The sequence below is a fragment of the Gymnogyps californianus genome, chromosome 13 (genome assembly GCF_018139145.2).
Source record: "Gymnogyps californianus isolate 813 chromosome 13, ASM1813914v2, whole genome shotgun sequence".
NCBI classification, from domain to species: domain Eukaryota; kingdom Metazoa; phylum Chordata; class Aves; order Accipitriformes; family Cathartidae; genus Gymnogyps; species Gymnogyps californianus.
In genome coordinates, this window is record NC_059483.1 from 1,934,656 (window position 1) to 1,957,037 (window position 22,382).

Here is a 22,382-nt window from a genome sequence, read left to right on the forward strand (position 1 = left end):
TTTTGCTTACTTCCTTCACTGCTACCACAAAAAGACTGTGCACTTTCCCTATGCAGCGCAACCAGAAACGGAAATTTGGCCATCAGTGGAGAGCTCTTGCAGTGAAATATTTCCCAGCCCCTCATCAGATTTGCTCTCTCCATCCTCATCTTTCAGGTGTGCCACAATCCAGTCCTGTCCCTGGCTCAGTCCCTACAGTTCTGCACAGGGCGAGGGGCGCAGGCACCCTGCGGTGCCACCCGGCCCTCAGAAATCCCTATATTTGGGGCTAAAGCCACGAACAATTTATCCTGAACAGGCAGCATGTCACCCAAGCAGATGGAAGCCAGCATGTTCAGACGTAGCCAAGACACCATACATATGCAACTGAATGTAGACATCCAGCAAAGGGTTTCCACCAGGGGATGTTGAAATTCCTGTCTGGGTCATGCTCCCATGTCTATAGCACCAGACAGATGACATTCTATCTCTAAACCTATATTAAATTCTAGATATTAAAAAAAGAAAATTAATTTTGTTTGCTTTGATAGATGAATATTTAACCTGGAGGAACCAGAGTCTGCTCTCGCTTGAGCTAAACAGCAACTAAACCAAACCAGCACCCGCTCTGCCTTTCCCTTCCTCAGAAGCAGATGGAGAAAAAATACTGTATAAGGTAAGAGCTGGGTGTAGGTGTAATCTACATGTCGGTTAAATTCAAATTCCTGTTGGGTTATGTTGTCCTACCAACAACAGGTTCTCTCTGTCATTTACACCCCTATTTAAGAATATAGGAAAGGTAGTTTGGCATTGACAACCGACACTTCATAGGCTTTTGCACTTTTTAGAGGAATAAACAATGTTAATTAAAATGGCATAAAAGTACTGGAGCTATTTTTGCTTCAAAAGCTGACTCCTGCAAAAATTGGAAATGCTTATGTAATTTTTACATGAAGTCCAAAATTAAACATACACAAATACTTCTGTCATTGAAGAATAAAAATGAAAACATTTGACTCATGTTAGTTGTTCATTTTCAACCCCTTTAACAGTGACTCAGTCCCTGGATCAGAGATCTCCTTTCCTGGCCAGCCTGCCCCTGCGCATGTACTGCACGGTGTCTCTGTTCGCTATTATCTTTAACACAATATTACCTTTAATATTTGTTAGCTTCAGATGTATTTTTCTGCTTCCAGTGAACTTCCAAATCTGGCCACTATATAACAGCACGTACTGAAATTAAATGGAAGGCAACAGAGTATATAGAGTTGATATCAAAGCCCAGTTGATTTCCAGTTCAAAACCACTCCCCTCTTCCCTCACCCAGCAGGTACATACACATGAGCCCTGGTCTAGAGGCACTATTGATTCAAAGCATGAATTAGACCTTGGGAGAAAGTTTTCACCTAGAGAAAATGTTTTTCTTTTTTTTTTAAATAACTTTCCTTTTATTACGAAGTAATTAGAAGTAGTGTGATCGAGCAACTAGAGCTTACTGTCAAGAAAACTGGAGCTCTTGACAGCCACACGTTTCAGCGAGTTAAGGCTCTGGAGTTTACGAGTACTTTAAGGTCATTTTTGCACTGCAGCTATGGTAGAGAGGTTTCAAAAGAACAGTTCATTAACGGTGAGAGTCTTCTTGTGCCCTCTTCCGACAGCGAGGATGGTGCTTCACACGCCAGCCGCTGCCTGCTGCGACGTGCGCGGGCTCTTTGTGAAGAGGCTCCGTGGTGCAGGCTCTTACTTCACCTCAGGAGCATCAAAAAACTCAACATGAAAGCGCTAATGTTAGTGCACCTTTTTACTTGGTCTGCCAAAGGTCCGAGGAGTAAGAACCAGCTCATATGCAACAAAGTGGGTTTGGGTTTGTTGGTTGGTTTTGGGTTTTTTTTTTGCTTGCCTTCATCTGCCATAAAAAGGTAGGTTTGGATGAATTTTTGAAAACAATCCTTTGTCTTTGTGATGATCTTTATTCTCGTCCTCAGTCGCATTTTGTTTTCCTGTGTAAATATGTGTGTAATTGTATATAGGACTGAGGTTTTAAATGTTAACGGAAAAATTGATAAATAAATGCCTTAACAAAATAAAACAATGCAGAAGCAGAATGCTTTGATTTGTATTTGCTGATTCTTGGGATGAATGCCTGGCTATTCTGTCAGTGAAAGTTTGCTATTAATTTATTGTGGGCAATGGGGTGCCTCTTAATGCAGCCGCTTACCAACAGTGCTTATTACAGAGTTACTCACAGGCAGTTCAGGATATATATTGACTTCTCTGTGAAAAAATTCCTGCATAAAGAAAAGAGAGTAGAGAGCTGAGACTTCCTCAGAGCAGCCTGAGAACGATTCTCCACTCGGCAAACAGCTTTGGGGTACTAAATGTACAACTGCACATCAGTTTTACAGTCAAACATTTACGCAGACAAGACTAGTAGGATTATTGAATGTTTGCTTGGAAGCAGCCTGCAATATGGGGCAGCTGAACACACAGGGTAAACTTATCTAAGTGCCTACAACCAATAATTACAAACATTTAAGCACTTGAAAATAATATTGTGCATTAAGTTCTTATTTCATTTGCCCAACTTTCCTCTCCCCTTTTTCCTTAAAATCACCAGCTGCTCTCATCCCAGCTTATTTGGCTCCCACACCAAGTCTGTGTTTGAACCATTCAAACAGGTCAGTTAATTGTGTTTTAATTGGTTCCCCAGTGTCACGATACTTCAAAGACAGAAGCTCTAGAAACCATTTAGAGCTCTGGAACAAGAATAAGGTGCCTTTTATTTTAATTTTAAATTCACTTTATGGGCAGAAATATAGAAGGGAGGTATTTAATTAAATAACAGGGCTTCTTTAGACTTTAAACCTTTTGCTCTGAGCAAATTAAATGGATAAAGTTATTATTGAAACCTCTTTAAACAGAGCATTTGGGCTTTCCACTGTCCACAGAGCAGTTACAAGTATGTAACTTCGTGGTTTCAAACAGCACAACTCTTTGATATCCAACCTACACTCCTATTTTGAATGCTTCTCTCCTAGAACAAGTATCAGTATTTTTTCCCCTTTAAAAGTGCTAATCTTCAAGGCCCTGATTCAAAGAATATACTTAAAGATATGCTTAAATATATTCTTAACTAAAAATATGTGTATTAGTTCCAGAGAAGACTACGAGTTTAGGCATATGCTGAAGTGACATCCTTAGGAGGTGGTCCTTCTCAGCTTAGGAGAAAAAGGTGTACTCCAACCACATACTAGAAATGCAACTGCACGTACATCCAGTTGTTTCCAATGAAATTTGCACTATTGACCAAAACTTCAGAACAGATTCATGCACAGATCATCCAACTCATTGACCATATATTCAAAGACTGTACATATTCAACACATTTACCTCATATTTCAGTATTATATCTGACAAGAAATACATGCACCTAAAACACATCATCTTGATTGGAAATCCAGAAAGTAAGGACTATATTCACAGAAACGGCAGCACATGAAATCTGCGATTTATTCAACTGGTGTACTACAGACTGGACAACTATTTTCTGCAATGAGGCTGAAGACAACTTCAGTCTTATAAAATTTCCTGCTGCGTAAAGCAGAGATGAAAAATTACTAGTCCATGCAAAAGTGAAAAGGGTAATAACGTCCATCTCCGACACCCCAAAGACAGACACTGACGCTGTGGGCTCACCGCTGGGCTCGTTTCACGCAGCCAGGCCACCGCAGAGCTGTGCAGCAGCTCACAGCAAAGAGGAGAGGTGCTAACGGGCTCCAGCGGAGGCAATAGGATGTGGATTTACTGACTGGAAAGCCAGTGTGCCGGATTTAAGGAGCACGTATTGTCTTGAAGGGGGGAGAGGAATAAAGGAGCATGTTCAAAATTGGGCACACAGTCTTATTTGGTATCTGGTTTTGTAACAGCAAAAAAATAACAAGTGGGTATTATACTTGCACCTAGATATAACGTGGAAGAGCTACCTGACGTACAGTACAACCAGCCTTAATAAGACAGCTGAGTTCTCTAGACAAAGCTGTTGGTGCTGCAACTCCTGAACGAAAAATGAGTCTCTTCTCTATTCAGCTCAAAGTAGCAGACTGTTGTCCTGTGCCCTTTTTTATTTGCACATCAGGTGACGTGCACAAGCAAGTTCAATTCTAAAAATGGTTGATAAAGGTAACAGAAAAGCTGTACATTTAATGCTGTGGAGTACTGATGTAGTAAACACCACAAAATAACAACTCATTCCTACAATATATTGTGATTCACACATATAAACAAGACCTCTTAGCAGAGCAGCAGAAGTCCAGTCAAACTTCAGAAGCAATTCGTTCTGGGGTGGGCGAGTCACTCACTATCACTTTAGCTTTCAAAATTTTTAATTAGAGCTCTGCTGATTTCTTTTCTGAAACTGTGGGAACCGGTGGGAAAGTTCTAGAGAAGGCAGAAAGTCAGAACAGTCTGTGGAGTCAGCAGTGAAACCTAACGATGCAGAGCAGGTTGCAGCAGCAAAGCCCCTGGAGAAACAAGCTGGCATTGGGAAGGATAACAGGCGCTGTTCAAGACAAGACCCATCCAGCAGACGCACATTTTGCCTCCGGGGGGGTTCCCAGAGAACGTGTCCGGCAAAGCGTAGGCTTTGATACCCCCTGTCTTTTCCAGAGATAGCATGTGCTGGTGATTAGCCGAACCCTTGGCCACAGGCATCGTCTGGGGCATCTGCTCCGCGCTCCGAGGACGACGTGCCTGACAAAGGCAGGCAGCCTGATGCTAATCATTAGCACTGATCTTCCCATTGCTTTAGCACATCAGTTTCTGCTGAAAGCAAATTCAAAGTCACCCCATGGTGGACTTTGACCCAGTATGGTGGAACTGGACTGATACATAAATACAAACATTTCTACTAACGGATTCTTGCTCCATTACCTTAATTACAGTAGCAGTGGATAGTGAGAAGAAACAGAGGTTTAAAATCAGCATTATTGTATTACTACTTCATTTCTTGTTTGAGATTCTAAGATGAATATTGTTCAAAACACATCCTGGAGACACGGACAGCAGTATTGTCATCCCAGAGCATACAAGGGAATTCACATAACACTATTTGTGCAGAAAATGTCCAGTGAAAAATTACATTCATATTTGCCTTGCCAGAGCTAAAACAAAGCAGTCGGAAAGTTACCTACCATCATACTGACACTGAAACAAATACCAGTGATGATTATTTCAAACAATACTGCAAACCCTACTGCGAAGCAGTAGATTAGGTTATTTAGAATGGCTTGCCATCCTTGCTGGGATCATACTTACACTCCTGGTCTACCCAGAGGAAGACTCCAGATGCTGCTCTCCTCGCGCCAGGGCTGAGCCATTCCCATCTGCTGATTCTGCAGGTAAAAGGAAAAATATTGGATATTTGTACTGAACTACTGCCCACAGAGTTGAAGATAAATCGAAGTGGAACAATGATTAGAGGAAACAGGCCATTAGAGAATGTCCAGGATGTACTGGGAGAGAAAGGAGTTGGGCTGGGAATGCTAGAGGTCCTGCAGGAGGGGAACTTTCAGGGACAACGGCCCCAGTCTCCAGGGATCTCTGCATATCCCCGGACCAGGAGGTCCACCAGTTTTTTTCTGTTCATTTCAAGGCAGAGACATGAGTAATCTCTAGTATTGGAAAGGACTTTCCCAAGGGTTACTCCTCCTCTTGTAGTTCTCCCACTGCGGAGATGGATGGAGATAGTCTGAGCAAAAAATAGGAATTTTTTTTAGGCAGAAATCACGTGTGAATTCAATTCAGCTATGCTGAATTTGACAAACCTCTCTGCCCCACTGTATTTGTAGTGGGGTTTCACTTTGTGCCACCTAAACCTGATTCTCTCTACAAGCTTCCTGTATCACCAACTAGGTTGCCAATTAGGACAGATTTCTGTATTGCCGTATTTTTGTTAACATACATGTAAAATATCCCAGTTATGGTTACTCTGGAATATCTAGGTCAAACCCATCTTCTATGTACCTACAAGTCTTTAGTTTTCATTTATATTCTTTCTTCTTGGCACAGAAAGGAGGGGAAAAAAAAAAAAGTCAGAAAAATCGAAGTTGCCCTGTTGCACCTGACCTAATTCCTGGCCCATTTGTTTCCTTTCTCACAGAGTTAATGCTAGAGGAGGTGAGCACACTATTGTACTTATCCACAAAAAAAAAAAAAAACAAACCAGAAAAGCTGTGATGTGCACAGCACAGCTAATTTGAGATGTGAGGAAGCAGAGCAAGGACAGCTATTGCCCATTCCTGCTCCTTAATCCCTTAAAGGCCTGATAGATACCATTATCAGCCCAGTGCCTCGGGAGCAATGAAGTCTAAGGAGATTCTGCTCATAGCTGCAGTTTTTCATAAACCTCCATGTCCCCATGACAACTCTCATGCCTTCTCGCAATCCAATATATTTTTAATGGCAATCCTTTACCCTTCTCCTCCTGAGCAGGCTGCAGCTGAGCTGCTGACGGAGCTAGAGGAAATCACTATTAGAAAATAAAAAGAAGCCTGAAATCCTCAGTCCACACAAATTCAGAACCAAATGGCTGGAGGCTGGGAGAGTACACTTGAAAGTACTGCTGGATGCTTCCCCGCTTCCCAGGACAACTGCTGCTGGCCACAGGGCCAAGGAGGTGCACGGCTTCAGTTTGACCCATTAAATCTGTTCCTGTGTTCCTAATACCAGCACCTCCAGCAACTGTTTTCTGTTCCTTGCTTAAAATGTTTCTTCCCAGGGTGAGGGGCCTTTCCCTCCCCTGTGCAAATGATCTCCACTTTGATACTTCTTCAAAAGATGACGAAGTTTTGGAAACTCTCTTGCATCATCTCGGCTCCCGTTTTTACATTTCACTGCTCATCACACAACAAAAACTAGAAGTCAATTGCATATTCATGAACTTTAAATTGCATTTAAATGAACTCTGCTTTGTTTGTGACTTCCTTTCTCATATTTTTGTAGTCCCTATATATAGGGGTGAAAAAGCTAGAGGCCTTTCAGATATTTTCAGAGTAAAACGCTATCAAAAGGGCAAATTCCAGATCTCACATCCTAAGACAGACAGTACATGTACACACATACACACGGGTGACACTTGACATATGTAATTTCATGTTTTCCATGCTTTATAGTAAAATCATTCATGAGATGTCCTTTCTAACTTTTTACCTGTAGAGCTACAGAGCATCATTCTGAAATATCTAGTTAAAAACTCTACTAAGCCAAGTTCTTTATTTTCCTTCTTTCTTATTTCTTGATGAAAGATTACACTGATGCCCACATTGTTAATAACTGCTCTGCATTTCCTATTCTAGCCCAAGGTCAATCTGATATACAGTTTTTTACAGAAAGTGTAAATATGACAAGGGAGCACTGGGATTTTTTTCCTTTATACCCTTTGCATTAAAAATGAAACTGTATTCTTTTCTCACTTGCAACATTATTTTTTTCGAGGGAGAGAGAAAGAAACACCACATAAATGTTTTCAGTAACTTAAGGAAAGCTAACTAAAGAAACTGAAAAAGCAAGTGGATCTTGCTCAGAAAGAACCTGGAAAATCAAGAGTTCAATATTAAACGTAGAAAGTTGTACAGCGCTGAAGGAGAGCTCAGATTTAAACGCAAAACAGGTGGATCATTTCTGAGTACAAGAACCAAGCTCTTTGAGGACAAAACTTATTTCTGACTTGACTCGGTTTCAGCAGCACTAAATGTTACTTCATTTGGTTATTTGTAAAGAGGAATGAGTTTAAAATGCTATGCATTAAGAAATTATGTTGACCATTCCCTTTTTTGTCCTCTGCCCTCTGAGCTCTCTTACTGAAAAAAGAGACATCCATTAATAAAACCAATTTATTTCACTCTGCCTGTTAAGCAAGAAAAAAGCCTTGTGAAACTCCTAGCTGTGGCTTTGAGATACTGCTGCTTCCTAGTTCTCCTCCCTATTTCTTGGCAAATTCTCCATTATTAACATGCATATTTTCATAATTTTTTTTAAGGTCAAAGTGCCTTGGTGTCACAGTGCTAAATGGATGCAGTGCTAAATGGGTGCTTTGCAGAGGTTTTGCGAGCAGTGTTGCAGTAGTAAAGCCCAGTCATATCTTCTTTTCAGCACACAACAATTTTTTATCCTCAGAACTACTCAGGTAGTCATCGAGCTAAGCAAACTGAGCTAAGTGCTGAAATTGATTGTCAAAACTAAAGATCATCAGGAGAAACTGAAGAGGCATCCGTATCAGTCTCAGGGGTCCATCGAAAGGGAGGAAAAAACCCAATTGTCACACTTCTTGAGAGACTGTTGCCTTTGCGTGCGTATGGCAAGTACTCGTCTTACGATCCCAGCCAGCTCTCTGCCACAAATATCGCACTGCCAGGAAAGCGTCTCATACATACGCACGTACGAATAGAAAAGGATGCAGCGGGAACGAGGGAGAAAGTGAGAAGTTTCTCATTATTTCTGATTATTTCTTCTATGAGGAGCAGTGGAAATGAAACAATACCAAATTATTTGTTGCACAGTCCACCTTGCACTGCTGCTAGGCAAAGGTAAAGAGATGCTCGTCAACCCACCTGCTTCTTGAACTTCCTCCTCCTTCATCATCTGTCACACAGTAATTCTCTAGGCAAATCTCAACAAAAATTATGAAAATTCCTTCTCCTACCACAACATAAGGAAAATTCAAAGCCAGTGTTGTCCCATCCAACAGCCTGTAATCATGCAACTGGTAGTGACAATTTTAACACCTGAAATTAAGTTGTGAAAAAAGAGGGAAAGGAAGAACCATCTGAGTTCACTTACGTCACTACTTTATTTTTTGGCTTACAACAATAATTACTGCCAACAAAAAAAAAAAAAAAAAAAAAAAACAAGGACACACTGGGTCAGCCAAGTCCATAACAACAATTTGCAATACAAAGCAAAGAGACACGGAATGAAGTTTTCTAAAAAATTGTAATGGAAGCCTTTGTCCCATCCACTGGCCCAAATGAAAATTTTGCTCGTCTCTATTGTCCAACAGCCATGTGCTTTATATCAGTGCAGAACACCAAGCACACACACTGTGAGGCAAAGTCCTATAAAACTTATTTTCCATCTGCAGCTGAAGAGCAAATGAAAAATAAAACCGGCACACCTAAAGTCATGTACAGCCCAAGGCATGTCTAACAAATATTATGATGAATTAATTTTATTTTATTTTGTTTTATGATCAAAAACTACCAGGATTTAATTGATATCATAAATTCCAGCTCTGAGCCTTCCAAAGTGCGTATTCTGAAGAACAGTAATTGAAAGTCTGCGAAATTCTTCAATGCTTTAAAAATAAAGCTCTACAGAAAAAAACCTTAAAAATCAGGTCAGTAGTTTGATAAACCAAGAACTTAACTATATCTTCACAGGAAAAAAAATATACTACTAATTTCCATTAAAATTGGAAAACCCTTTCTTCAGCCAGTTCCTCTTTTAATAAAAGTCTGTGAAATGAAAATTAAATTATCCTGTTTAGAGTTCTGGTGTTAAGCTAGGCCACAAACTGCCCTGTGTATCTGTAACTTTACGCCATGTCTTTTCTCAGTGAAATCACAAGGACCACTTAAGTATCCAAAATGAGTTGCAATGAGTTTCCAACACTGGTACTTACAAGTTAAATCTAGAAATAAATACATCACTTGGCTTCGAAGTAAACTGATAACATTATTCATCTGGTGCAGAAATGGACCCAGTTTCACAGTCTTAATCAACACTTGGCCTTCACCTAATAAAAGAAATGCCACAAAAGTAATTATTGCATTGCTGAAAACTAACCCAGAATATTCTCCTGCCATACTGCACTGGAGCTTCTTCCACTTTTCTTCACTAGAAAGTACTTGAGCAGAAGCTAGCAAATAAATTGAACAACAGGTAAAATGTGGCTCAGCTGAACAAGCATATTTGCTGTTCATTTCCACCTCTTCCAGATATTGTGTCTGAAGTTTGCAAAAGAACAGGTCATGCTTCAGGGAAGCCATTAACAATTTTGACTATTATTTTTCAGTCCTAATAATACAAAACAGATTCGGAGCGCAATCAGTTCATCACAGCCTTTTGAAGCCCATGTAAAAGGCAGGTACAATACCTCCCTGACAAGCAACGCTAACGAGCCACTTTTGGGAGGCATTTTTGCCAGGGTGGCTTTAGAGCGATATTTGAATCCTGAGGCCTGATGGCAGCCAATGAACCTCCATTAGCGTGCTGAACCACAGGCTTTCACCGAACAAGAGCACAGCAAAAAAACAAGTTTACTTCACAGCTTTTCAAATTCAGTATCTCCTGTATTGATTCCAGCTACCCACATTTGTAAAATAAGTGAGGTTATTAATGAGCTATTTCTGCAATAAGAATCCCCAAATCTGTGTTCATGCAGACTAATGTTAACTACTTGGTCCTCTCCAGAAAATTGTATGAATTTTTCATTGGTATTGCTGAACTTCAGTAGAGGGGAAAAAAAAAGAAAAAAAAAATCACAAATGCTTTGTGATTCTTTTTCCTGGTTTTGAACACATATACTGAGCTGTGTTCATTCAACCAGGCCACCTTGTGATCTTTACTATCAAAATCCGTAATTCATGACACGTGTAGGACAACAGTCTCTCCCAGGAAACTTCTTGCAAACAACGGAGAGATCAGAAAACACTCAAAGTTGTTAATTTGCCTTTTTATGTAAGTGCTGCTTTTTTCCCCTCCTTTAAATTAGCACTTTAGCTACCATAGTCAATGTGCTTAAGCAGCACTGCTTAATTCAGCTAAACGTACAAAAACTCTTCTTGGTTCACTGTGATTTGCAATTTAACAATACATATGCAAATGAAATAAGTGCTGGCAAAAATAATTATAGTTGCTTATGGAAGGATTAATAACCAAAGTCTGCCCTGCTTATGTTGAGGTTTAATTTAATTCTCTTGCATGTATTAAGAGAAGAAACTAATTCTGCATTCAGTATTGTGTTTGGCAGTTAATATGTGCTCGTATGAATGCATACTTATTTAGATGGAGTGAAAAGGACCATGTGCGGAGATACACCCGCATGTCTTGTAAAGATACAAATAGTGATAATTAGTTGGTGGATGAACAGCATAATGCTTTTTTCTGGATATGCCCAAAAACTTGCCATTCATCATTTGAAAGTGATTAGGATTGACTTATTACTATAAGGTGTAATAATGGTGTATCAACTGTCCCCTAAGGCTACGAGTATTTAATAAAAGAACAACCACCATTCTATACAATGTTCAAGCGAACAAATCAAATTTAGAGTGCCGCTATAAATATCTCCATCCGTTGCGGGCTGGCTCGCTCAGCTTTGGCCAGGCTGAGCAGCGGCAGGCCCCCGGGCCATGCCCCTGCTGATGCCGTCTCAGCCGTACGGCCAAAGGGGAAAGCTGGGCAGAGGGGTAACGCCACAATTTGTACAGAAATACATTAATTCGTTGGCAATGTCAGCCAGCAGCTGTGAACCCAAAGCGATGGGATACTTGCCTCCGACCCCATCGGGACACTCCTCCTTTGGAAGAGCCTGGGGTAGAAAAGTCCTCCCATCACATCGCTCACGCGGCGTGTAACTCCTTCCTTTGTCAGCAACATGAAATTGGGCAGGACTCCATCCCACCCCTCGCTGCGGTGGTGGTGACAGTGGTGCAAATCCCCACCAACACCGGTCTGAAGGTGTTCATTAGCCTAAAAAAACCCATGAGTATTTCAGGGTGACAAGCACCTTACAAGACGAAATCCCTTCTAAATCGTAACGTAATTATCTGGCTGTTTACAAGACTTTTATGAGTTGGATTAGCTTTATTGAAGCCGGTGGGTACAACAGCTGTCTTTCATTTAGGATTAGCATAAAAATCAATCAAGCCCCCTTACAGAGCTAGCAAGCTGAAACTGTAAGAGTTCCAATAAAAACAGAACACAGATGAAAAATATGAAATTTTTATGAAGCCAGAGAATACGTATCAGGGTTGGACGCTACCTGCTGGAGAGGTGTGCTCACATTTGTTCAAAATCTACAGTTTTGCTATTTAGCACTTATTCTGGAACTTAAGTGAGGCAAAGGTAACGTTATCTAATTAACTTGTAACTATTGTTTTTAAATTGATGTACACTTTTAAACTTTTAAAGCTTTCCAGTGTTTCACCAGAGATCATATATTGCCACACCAAGCTAGTCTTCTGCTGCCAGTATTTATGTGAATTCTTCTGGCAAAACACTTATTAGGGCTCAGGACGTCTAATTAAAGCCCACAGAAAGGGGTCTCAAACATCCTGAACAAACGCACCAAATACACACTGGGCGTTTCAGAGTAGTTTCAAATCATTGATTTGGGCTTTTCTTTATGGTCAACTTCATGGTTGAAATAAAGGGAAAAAATATCATCAATAATCCAGTAATAACTAAATTTACTAGTAAGTAAACCAGCCAAGTAGATGCTAATTGACAAGAGAAATTTATACAGCCAGATTCCAGCGTAAAAGTATTCTATTAAAATGACTGAAAAAATTATCAGGATCTCTAAAGGGCTGTGATGTTAATCTGATTGAATTTGTGCTAATTTATTGTAAAGCTACAGAAATCAGAACATTTTATTTGAAGTGGAGGGAAAACCCTTAGGTGAAGTTCACAAAATGATAGCCAACATGACACTTTTCTACAATTGTATTAAACTTACACGTAGATTGTTACAAGTTACCCAAGGTTTCTACACTTACAGCTGCCAAAATTTACAAGGGCATTTGCTAAGGTGTTTTATGTAATCTGTGGAGTTTCAGATTCCATTTGAACGTTACTCCGCAGGAAAAGCAAAAGAAAATCACTTCCTATAGTGTTGTAACTTCTAATTTTTCCCCATAGGTAGATTTCAAGTAATTGACAGCTCACAGGACTGTAGTTTTATTATTCTAACACCAGTAGTACCTTGAATCACTACAGAAAGATCCGTCTTAAAGAACATCAAGACCCGTGCGTTCTACAGAAATCCTCTGTTTGCTGCCATGGACACTACGGTTAATTTATTGTGTGCACGTGTAAGTCACACAGAGATGGTCATGTATTTCCACATGAAGCAAAACCTTGCAAAATTTACTAAGTTTATAAGAATGGAAGAGGGTTCTTATTTAGTTCTTGTGCAGCTGCTACAGTTCATACTAAGATAGCTATGACTAGTTTCATGCCCCACATTCAGAGAATCAGCTGTTTATCCTAAGAATAAGATCGTATTTAGACCAACCAACATTTCATACTAACTCTCTTTCCTGCCTTTAGCTTTTTTTAAAGCAGATTAAATTTAGTATTTCTCCTTCTACCTTTCTCATTTAAATACTTCTTGAAATGGCACTTCTTTTTAATAATGACCAGTATTATGAACTTACCTCAGTTACACACACGTATCACCGTAAGTGAAGTTATGCATTTGTTTACAATAAGCGCACTCTTAGTTACTTCAGGATCAGATTTTCATCCAAAAAAACAGTATAAACTATGATATAACTACATACAACATAATAACCTAAAGAGAAAAAAAAAGATTCACTATGCAATCCTAAATTGACTAGTTCAGTATTAAACAGTGTCACCTTCAGAAGTGTGGGTAAGTCTCCCCAAGATCATCAGTTAAACAAAGATTGCTTAAAACTCAACTTGTGCAGAAATACCACTCCTGCACGATGATGTGTTTGTGATCGGACTTTGAAGACAAAAATAATTTGTGTAAGGGACAAGTGCTTAAGCACATGGGTGGCAGAGATGCAAGCTCATTAAATTTTAAAAGTTATTTGAATCAGGCACTAAAACTCCTGTTTGCAGTTAATTTGACTTGCTTATATACAGGCATAGAAATAATGAGACAGTCTTTGATTTTTATTTTTTCTATGCAGGCTGACTAATTGCGCTAAGGAGAGTAAATCCAGTATGATGGTAATCACCCATGCGCAAAATTAGTTTTTGTAGGAACTAGACTTGTGCTCTTTGCTTTCTAATTGGTGCATGGCACCAATCAGCATTTAATGTAACATATCTAGGCAAAAGAAAGCAAGGAAAAAGCTACAGTTGAGTCCTACAAAAGAGGAGTCTAGTTGTTATTCTTACTTCTGCTTCTTGTCCAGGGCTCCAGGCAGGGACGAGCATCCCCTCGTACTGCGCAGCGTGCTAGCTCGGACCAAAGAAAGGCTTCCTGCCTCAGAGATTAAAATGTCGTTAAGATTGGCTGTGAGCCCCTTTCGGACGTGTGGATAATTTGTGCTGCCATCCTATTTCTAAGAGACATTTTTAAAACCACATTGGGGTCGTAAGAGGAGCAAAGAAAACTGTTTCCACCTCCTGTATTCATTTGTCAGTCCCATCATCACATTTCCTGACAGTGACAGACAAAACCGATGGCACTGACTGTGCTCACATGGGAAAGTGGTTTTCCACTGGAATTACGGCTCCCTTGTACCCCACGCTAGCTCGCTGCTCTGTACGGATGACCAAGGGGAGGAGAACTCGAGTGAGAACCAGTACCCAGCACTACCTCTGCGATACAGTTTGGGATTCTCTTGCCCCTTGCTCCCATGGATAATTAGCCCTTGCCATTCCCTCCCAGGTAGTCACTCGTGACACCAGCCTCACGGCAGGATCTTTGCTCCTGGTCTTGCAGATTACAGAAATGACACATCCCCTCCAGATGCTCCACTGCGGTCAGGCGGACAGTAACAGTTCTCTTACTTCTTTCCTTTTTTTCCTCACTTTAAGTCTATATCCTTCCTAACCTTAGTATAAATCCTGCCAAGTCATGCTTATCAGTAGGTTACCACCAAAGACAAAAGGGAAAAAGGCCAATCAATAATTTTGCACTTGCTTTATTCATAGACAACTCATTCTGACAGCGCAAAAGGAGACACCTTTCATAGCTAATTTAGCTGTAGGTGTTTAATTTACTTTGCCTTTATCAGTAATATAAACCTGCTTCAGTTTTCACGGATATTCATTAATGAAAATAATACAGCTCATCTTTTGTCTTAGATCTACAGATTGATTACTGAAAACTAACCTAGCATCTATTTAATTTGACAAAACTACTTAATAGCTATTTCTTTTTTTTCCCCACAATAAAAAAAAATGTTTTCTCTACTGTTTAAAGCTGGAACTTAAAGAAATAATTTTCAGAACATTTCAAAATCATTTCATTGTCATCTACCAGTATCTACTACATTTCAGGAAGGGTTGTACTGGTTTTATTTCATTTATTTATTCATTTGCTTGCTGTCAAACAAATCCACCTCCACAAAAACTAGCTTTCTGCATTTATAAGGGCAACCTTAAACTTATTTCGGCAGTTTAACAGTTGGCTTTTCTCATTGCTAATATGTTCAGACTTTCGAACAAAACATCTGCACTTATCTCCTCTGGACAGAAGGAAGGTGTTTATCCAGCTGTGAATAAAATAAACAGGAATGCCCATTGCTGCCTGCAGAAAGATGTTCATCATAACGTAACTTCCAAATTGTTGAAAATGCTTGAAGAAAGACTTTTTTAAAAAATCATGTGAACTTTTCGTAATGTAATGTGACCGGCAGGCCAGGTTGGTGAAAAAGGCTACCAATTATATTATCTGATACCGCCGCTCGTGAAAATGCCCTGAATAGAATACGTACTCAAAATGGGCCCAATCCTGAATTTACTCATTTCACTGGATAAATACGCTTCTCCAAGGTATTAACGTATGGAGTAATATCTACAGCACGTCCCTGTCATTTGCTGTTACGTTACTACAGTTCTCATTGTGAGAGAGTGGGTGTTAAAAAAAAAATCATATATGATTTAATGTTGCCATTTAATTGCATTAAGATTACTTGCTTAAAACCTTAAAAAAATAGATTTAATGAAGATGTTAAAGTAAACTGTAGTATCGATATAACTGAGGACTGTTACCAAGAAAAACATTAGCGTCAGAGGATTATAGTATTTTTTAGTACCTTATTAAAATAGTCAGCATGGATATGAAAATTTTTAGGGATGTCTTGCCACATAAATAATCAGACCATTACTTTCTTACATCATACACTATATAAAATGTTAATAAGCATTCTAAAATAGGTCTACATTATAGAAACACATTTTATATTCCATAAAATATTTGGAACTAAGTCATTCACCACATTTTTGATGCTTTTTTCCTGAAGGTTCAGATAATGCAAAAGTGACAGAGAACCATCGAAATGAAAACCAAGATGTTTTAGATGAAGCTTCAGATATAGAAGGCAAAAGAGCTGCGGTTGTATGCAGCAAAGGAAAGGTCACCAAGGACTGGGTAAGGGCCGCGTGGCCTTTTCTGGAGAGGGTGAATCCCATCTTGCTGATTTTGTGGCACGTGTGGGGGTTAACTAGGGGGAGAAAAATGTTTCCTCCTTCCCAGTCAAAGCTCTCCTCAGATTTTACCAAGAGCAGGAACAAAGACCTAGACTACTCTTTATTATCATCTGCAAGCTGATGGATTTCATATGAAAATTAAGAATTTCATCTGCATATAAAATGGTATAACAAGAGGCACAGATGTTATTTCTCATCAGATTTCAATAAAAAGGATAAAAAAGTTCAGCAGGAGGCTTATTTCTTGCAATGTGTTGCAAAATTCATCAGACTGACAGTGTTTTCCATTAGACTACAAAATAATAAAGAACAGATCATCACACAAAAGTCAAGTAAGCCAGTTATTACTCCTTTCCTTTTACAAACAGGAAAGCCAAGCCAGAGGTCAAGTGCCTAAGCCAAGCCAGCTTGGAAAGGAGCCGGAGGCAGCATCTGTAACAGCGTTCACGGCTTCTGAAAGCTTCTTCCTGGAAACCTGGAATTACGATGCTCCTTTCAGAAGCGTTTCCCTGCTGGTGACAGACTAATTCTTCCAGACTATGTGTCTACACAGAAAGGTCCCTGATGAGCCATTAAGGACATTAGCCAATGCTGTTTAAAAGAACCAGAGCAGCATGATATAAGCCAATTCCGCGACCCACAAAGAGTCAGCCCCGACTTCAAAACGCCTATAGCTGCTGGGCTACAACGTCCAGAGCTGGACGGGTGCAGAGCCCGTGCAGAAGGTCAGAGGAAGCAGCCGGGGACAAGAGGAGAGACGCTTGCTCCATCACTACTGCTGAAGCCAGGAGAGGACATCACAACTGTGATCAGCTTCAGCATTGTAAAGCAAATCAGAAGTATGACCGTAGCTGTGCTATGTAGAGCAATGGCTCACAAGCGGACTTAGCCCCAAATTTTCAATAGAATGAAATCTGTCCCAGATCATTGTTTCACAACAGATATCTTTTATGAGATAAGAGGTATGAGACCTAGACAGGTTAAAAAATATGTGCTGTGATTATCAGAAGTATCCAAAGAGTAAAAAAAAAAAATTCAAAGTTTGGGATATTTCTTGTTTGGCTCAGCATATGAAAGTCATTCTACTTATCTGACTCTCCTGAGAAGGTAAATAAATCAGATATAAAACCCTACAGTAAGAGTGTTTCCTCCCTATGATGCTATAATTTACAGAATCCTTTCAAGGTTGTGTATGTCATTGTGGTTTGATTTAAGAGGATCCATAACCTGTTGAAACCAATGAAAAACTCTGTATGAACTCAGCAACCCTTGGAATAACCCTTTCTAAACTGTTCAAAATCAAACTTTATGAATTCCAACACTGTGTGGAACAAAACCCAAAGAACATTTTATTCTTCAGAGGCTGTCTTATGGGATCAAAGAATATGTATTTTACCTTGGACAACTGACCAAAAAAACCCCCACATTGCTATAACCATGGAGTCACTATGCATTCATTTATTACCGATGACACCTCATGAATACCATAAAAGATTATTGGAATTCACTGTATTATATATTGATCTACCTTAATAAGGGAAGGTGGGAACAGCAAACAGGAAAGGTATACAATATTACTAGAAAAGCAACCCCAGCTAACCCCCAAGCATCACTTGCTCCCCCAAACTGCAACACTGTTTTGCCAAGGAGGTTGTGAAAAGACTCACTTCAGCCCAGTAAAGGGCTGTTCATCACTGGCTACTTACTCAGATTTACTCTAGACCAGCCATTCTTCCCTCCTGCTACCACACCTTTGAAGAAGGAGGGTCCACTCAGGTGTGAAATGATCATATAAAGAAATGCTTTAGAAAGGCATGAAATCCATGCTTTTTTTTTCCCCCCTTGAAAAATGAAGACTAACGCAGTCAACTCAAAGCCAATAAAGAGAGCAGATTTCTCCATTCAAATTGTCCTATTCTGTACCTGTAAAAGAATAAATATCTATCTTCATTAACGAATATAGTAAATACAGGAGGACCACAGGGAGACAAGGATCTGTGTACTGGTTTGTGCAAAAACAGTCTCAGCTGACTATGATGTTGTTCAAGCACAATTCTCGCTTGCTGTTAGACAGTGGCTGAAACGAAGCTCAGGCTTTGACGGGGAAAAAAGCATCAGGACAAAGCCCAAGTGTTGCACCAAAGAAGGAAATATCATTTAATTACTTTTGAGCACATCGTCTATTTATTTTCCAACAGACATTTGATGGAGACATAATTGTTCGTGTTTCATGTCAGTGGACGTAAGTAGCAAGTACTTCTAGCCCCTGTATTGTCTAGCTGGGTGCAGAAGGCGTTTAAGACCTGCTTCCACCAGCCAGGGAGTGCTAAGTGAAGCTGGCGGCATTTTTCTGTAAAGAGACGGCAAATTCTTCAGCTCTCACTTTCAGAAGACATGGCAGAAGTTTTGTATCTTCTTTTTTTAAAAAAAAAAAATATTCATAAATGCTTTTTCTGACATCTCCTTTCATGGTCCTTAAAATCTTTCAATCAGTTCAATGAAAGTGTCTTGCGTGGATCTGGAAGCACACCCAGGAGACAGGCACTGATATGATTTCTACTGTTATTATATACTCTGACTCATTGGTAGAAGTTGCTCGTTAGAGAAGGTAATAAAAGCCAAGCAGCTAATAACTGTAATGCGGTGAAAATGTTTAGCAATTGAATTAAAATGAAAGGTCTTTTATACGTGCCACCTTTGCATCCTCCTGCCAGGCAACTCAAAAAATAGAAAACTAAAGAAAATATTTAAAGTTTACTTTACAAAGTCACAGCGCTGAGAAAAATTAAGTCTTGGATACATGGTTTTATTTATGGAACAGGAAAAATAAATATATTTTTGGATAGGATTTTTAAAAGTGCTGAAATTAGGTATTTAGATGCTTAGAAAAGCATTACATAATTAATACCTCCTGAAAAGCTTACCTACTTAATGAGGTTCAAAAATAAATTGAATTAAAGTTTAAAAGTTTAGGTGAAACGCATTAAACACTTGTAACTTAATAAAATGTAAGTAAGTTAAACATGAGTTCAGCCTTAAAAGCAAACATAACACATGGAAAACATCACCTAAAGTAGATAAAATTTAAGAGCACCTTGAACACTCATCACATCTCCAGTTCACACTGCACGATCACAGAACTCTTCTTCCGCAGCTCACTCTCATTACGGTCATTAAAATTAATGTATAACTATCACAGAGAGAAAACGTTAGGAAAAGGGAATCTGTATTAGTCTTCATAAGAACAGTGTTCACTAATTAATCTTGACAACAAATTATTTCAATCTTAACTCATAAGAAATAAAGACTGGCAGGAAGCTATTTTGGAACTAGCTGCTTTTTGGATAACTGATGATACCTGCCTGACATCACCTTTCCTAAATCCCATTCAGAAATACACAACTGCGTGTGCTGGAAATGCACATATTTTAGCGTGTGCCATCTCATAAATGGGGTTCTAGTGCACAGTTGCCTTGAACTGTGCAGCTGAAGAGAGGAGAAGCAGAGGAGGTGAAAAACTATTAACACAGAAGTCGGTTACAGATAAATCAGAGCCAGAAAATTATTTATTTTACCACACCGTTAGAGGCTCAGATCGCAGGTTTTATTTATTTATTTTTATAGACAAGCATGGAAGCCATTTTAAAATAGCATGACATCGTACTACTCTCACAGCCTCAAAGGCGAGTGTCACAATTTCTTTTTCATTGGGGTCCTTTATCTTGAAAATGAGAAAGCCTAAAGGCAGGGCTATACTTACGATCTCACACCTTAGCCCTCCAGCTCCTCCGCACTGCTCACGCTCCTCCAGCCACGCGTGCTGTCCTTCAGCTCCTGCCTTACCCACAAAAATACTCGTCCTGACAAGAAACAAGGGATCTCATGCAAAAATCCGCGGGCACAGACATAGCTCTGTGGGCACAAACAAGGCTTTGACGTTAATAATTAATTGCACTTTACCATTTCTTTGGAGCAGGGAGTGCCTGGAGATGCCGGGTGTCAGTGGCACTGCCACATTGTGCAGGGCCTAAAAACCACCTGGGGTGTGACTCAGGCACGTGGAGGAGATGCAGCCCTCCAAAATTTGGAGTTTCCATGTCATCTGATGAATGGTAGCCAAAGAAAAATCAGTTGTTTGCTTGACTGCTCGAGAATTCGCTACACAACTGCAGATGCTGTTACAAGAAGCAAGGATGTTATGCAGAAAAATGAACAAAACTCATAACTTGGATTGGTTGTTGTTTGTTTTTTTTTTTTTTTTTTAAAAAAGTGACAGCTCCTGTTCTGTTACCTATGAGGGCATCTCGTCATTTGAAGGAGTCACTTCACACTTTCAGCACATGTAACTCACAGTGGAAGGCTAGACTTGCACTTTTAAATCATACAGATATGTGACAGATTTCTGACAGTGAAGAACTGCAGATTTATTTAATGTCCTGCAGAAGTTAAGTAAACAAGGAAACGTCTTGCAAACACACTGCTTCCACTTGCTGAGTTTGTTTATACAAAACACCTACACCTTGCAGCGCGCTGGAGGGGTTTCAGAGGTAAGGATTAGCAGCAGCAAGCAATAGCGAAGGACAAGGACAAAGGGTTTGGGCTGAGTTCTGGTATAAACAAAGCCATTGTAGGCCTCAGGGGAAAAAAGAAAAATCATACAAATGAAAAGCTCTGTATCTAAATATTGGCTTTGAAAACAAACACTCATTCACATTCAGACTGTCAGGGCACTGGCAAAGGGCAGTATTCCTGGAAACTCTGGCTATCAGTTGAAGGAAACAGTCAGACACTCAAAACAGGTTAGAATGTACAGCACACACTTGCAAAGCTGTATAAACATTGTGTGAGATACGAAGGTTCACAAGCATTAAAAAAAGCTGAAGGCTGACTGTCCTGGGTTGTTCCTCAGAAACCCTGAGGTCTGCGCTAGCTCCAGGAACCCCTTTTAACCTGTCACTAGCCAAGATCTGAATGAGCTGAACGGCCTTCAAGCCTGCCTTTGGCTAATGGCAAAATAACAGCCTTAAAAACCATGCAAGTCATCCTCCAAGTAGACTTTTAAATTCTACCAGTGTTGAAGGGTAAATAGCAGGCAGTGTCTGTTAGAGACGTGGGTTGGCAACCTGTTACATACTAATGAGTCCCTAATTCCACCCTCTGAATAACTGAGCAAATTTTACTTAACAATACTGAACTACCCTATATCAATAACGACTAACTTTTTTGAAAACTTATTTCTGCCGATATAGAAGGACTGTATTATATAAATAATATGCAATATTTATTAATGGTTGCTAATTGCAGTATTATTGTCAGGAATAATGAGACTTTCAAAATATAATACTTCCCTAGAAGACATGCATGCTGCTAGCTCAGAATATTCCTGTTTTTTACTGGAGCTAATACTCAATTTAGTGCATGCAAATCACAAACCTAAAGAAAGGCAACAAACAGTCCACTCCTCTTTCATCCTTAAACAAGGAAAAGTCATCATAGAATCATAGAATGGTTTGGGTTGGAAGGGACCTTAAAGATCATCCAGTTCCAACCCCCCTGCCACGGGCAGGGACACCTTCCACCAGAGCAAGTTGCTCCAAGCCCCATCCAACCTGGCCTTGAACACTGCCAGGCAGGGACATCACAGCCTCTGGCAACCTGTGCAGTGCCTCACCACTCACAGTCTCATCTAGATCTACCCTCCACTACACTCCCTTGATAAGGGGTCCCTCCCCATCTTTCCTGTCAGGCCCCTTTAGGTACTGGAAGGCTGCTGTGAGGTCTCCCCGGAGCCTTCTCTTCTCCAGGCTGAACAACCCCAACTCTCTCAGCCTGCCTGCATAGGAGAGGTGCTCCAGCCCTCTGATCATCTTCATGGCCTCCTCTGGACTCGCTCCAACAGGTCCATGTCCTTCCTATGTTGGGCACCCCAGAGCTGAAAGCAGTACTCCAGGTGGGGTCTCATGAGAGCAGAGTAGAGGGGGAGAATCACC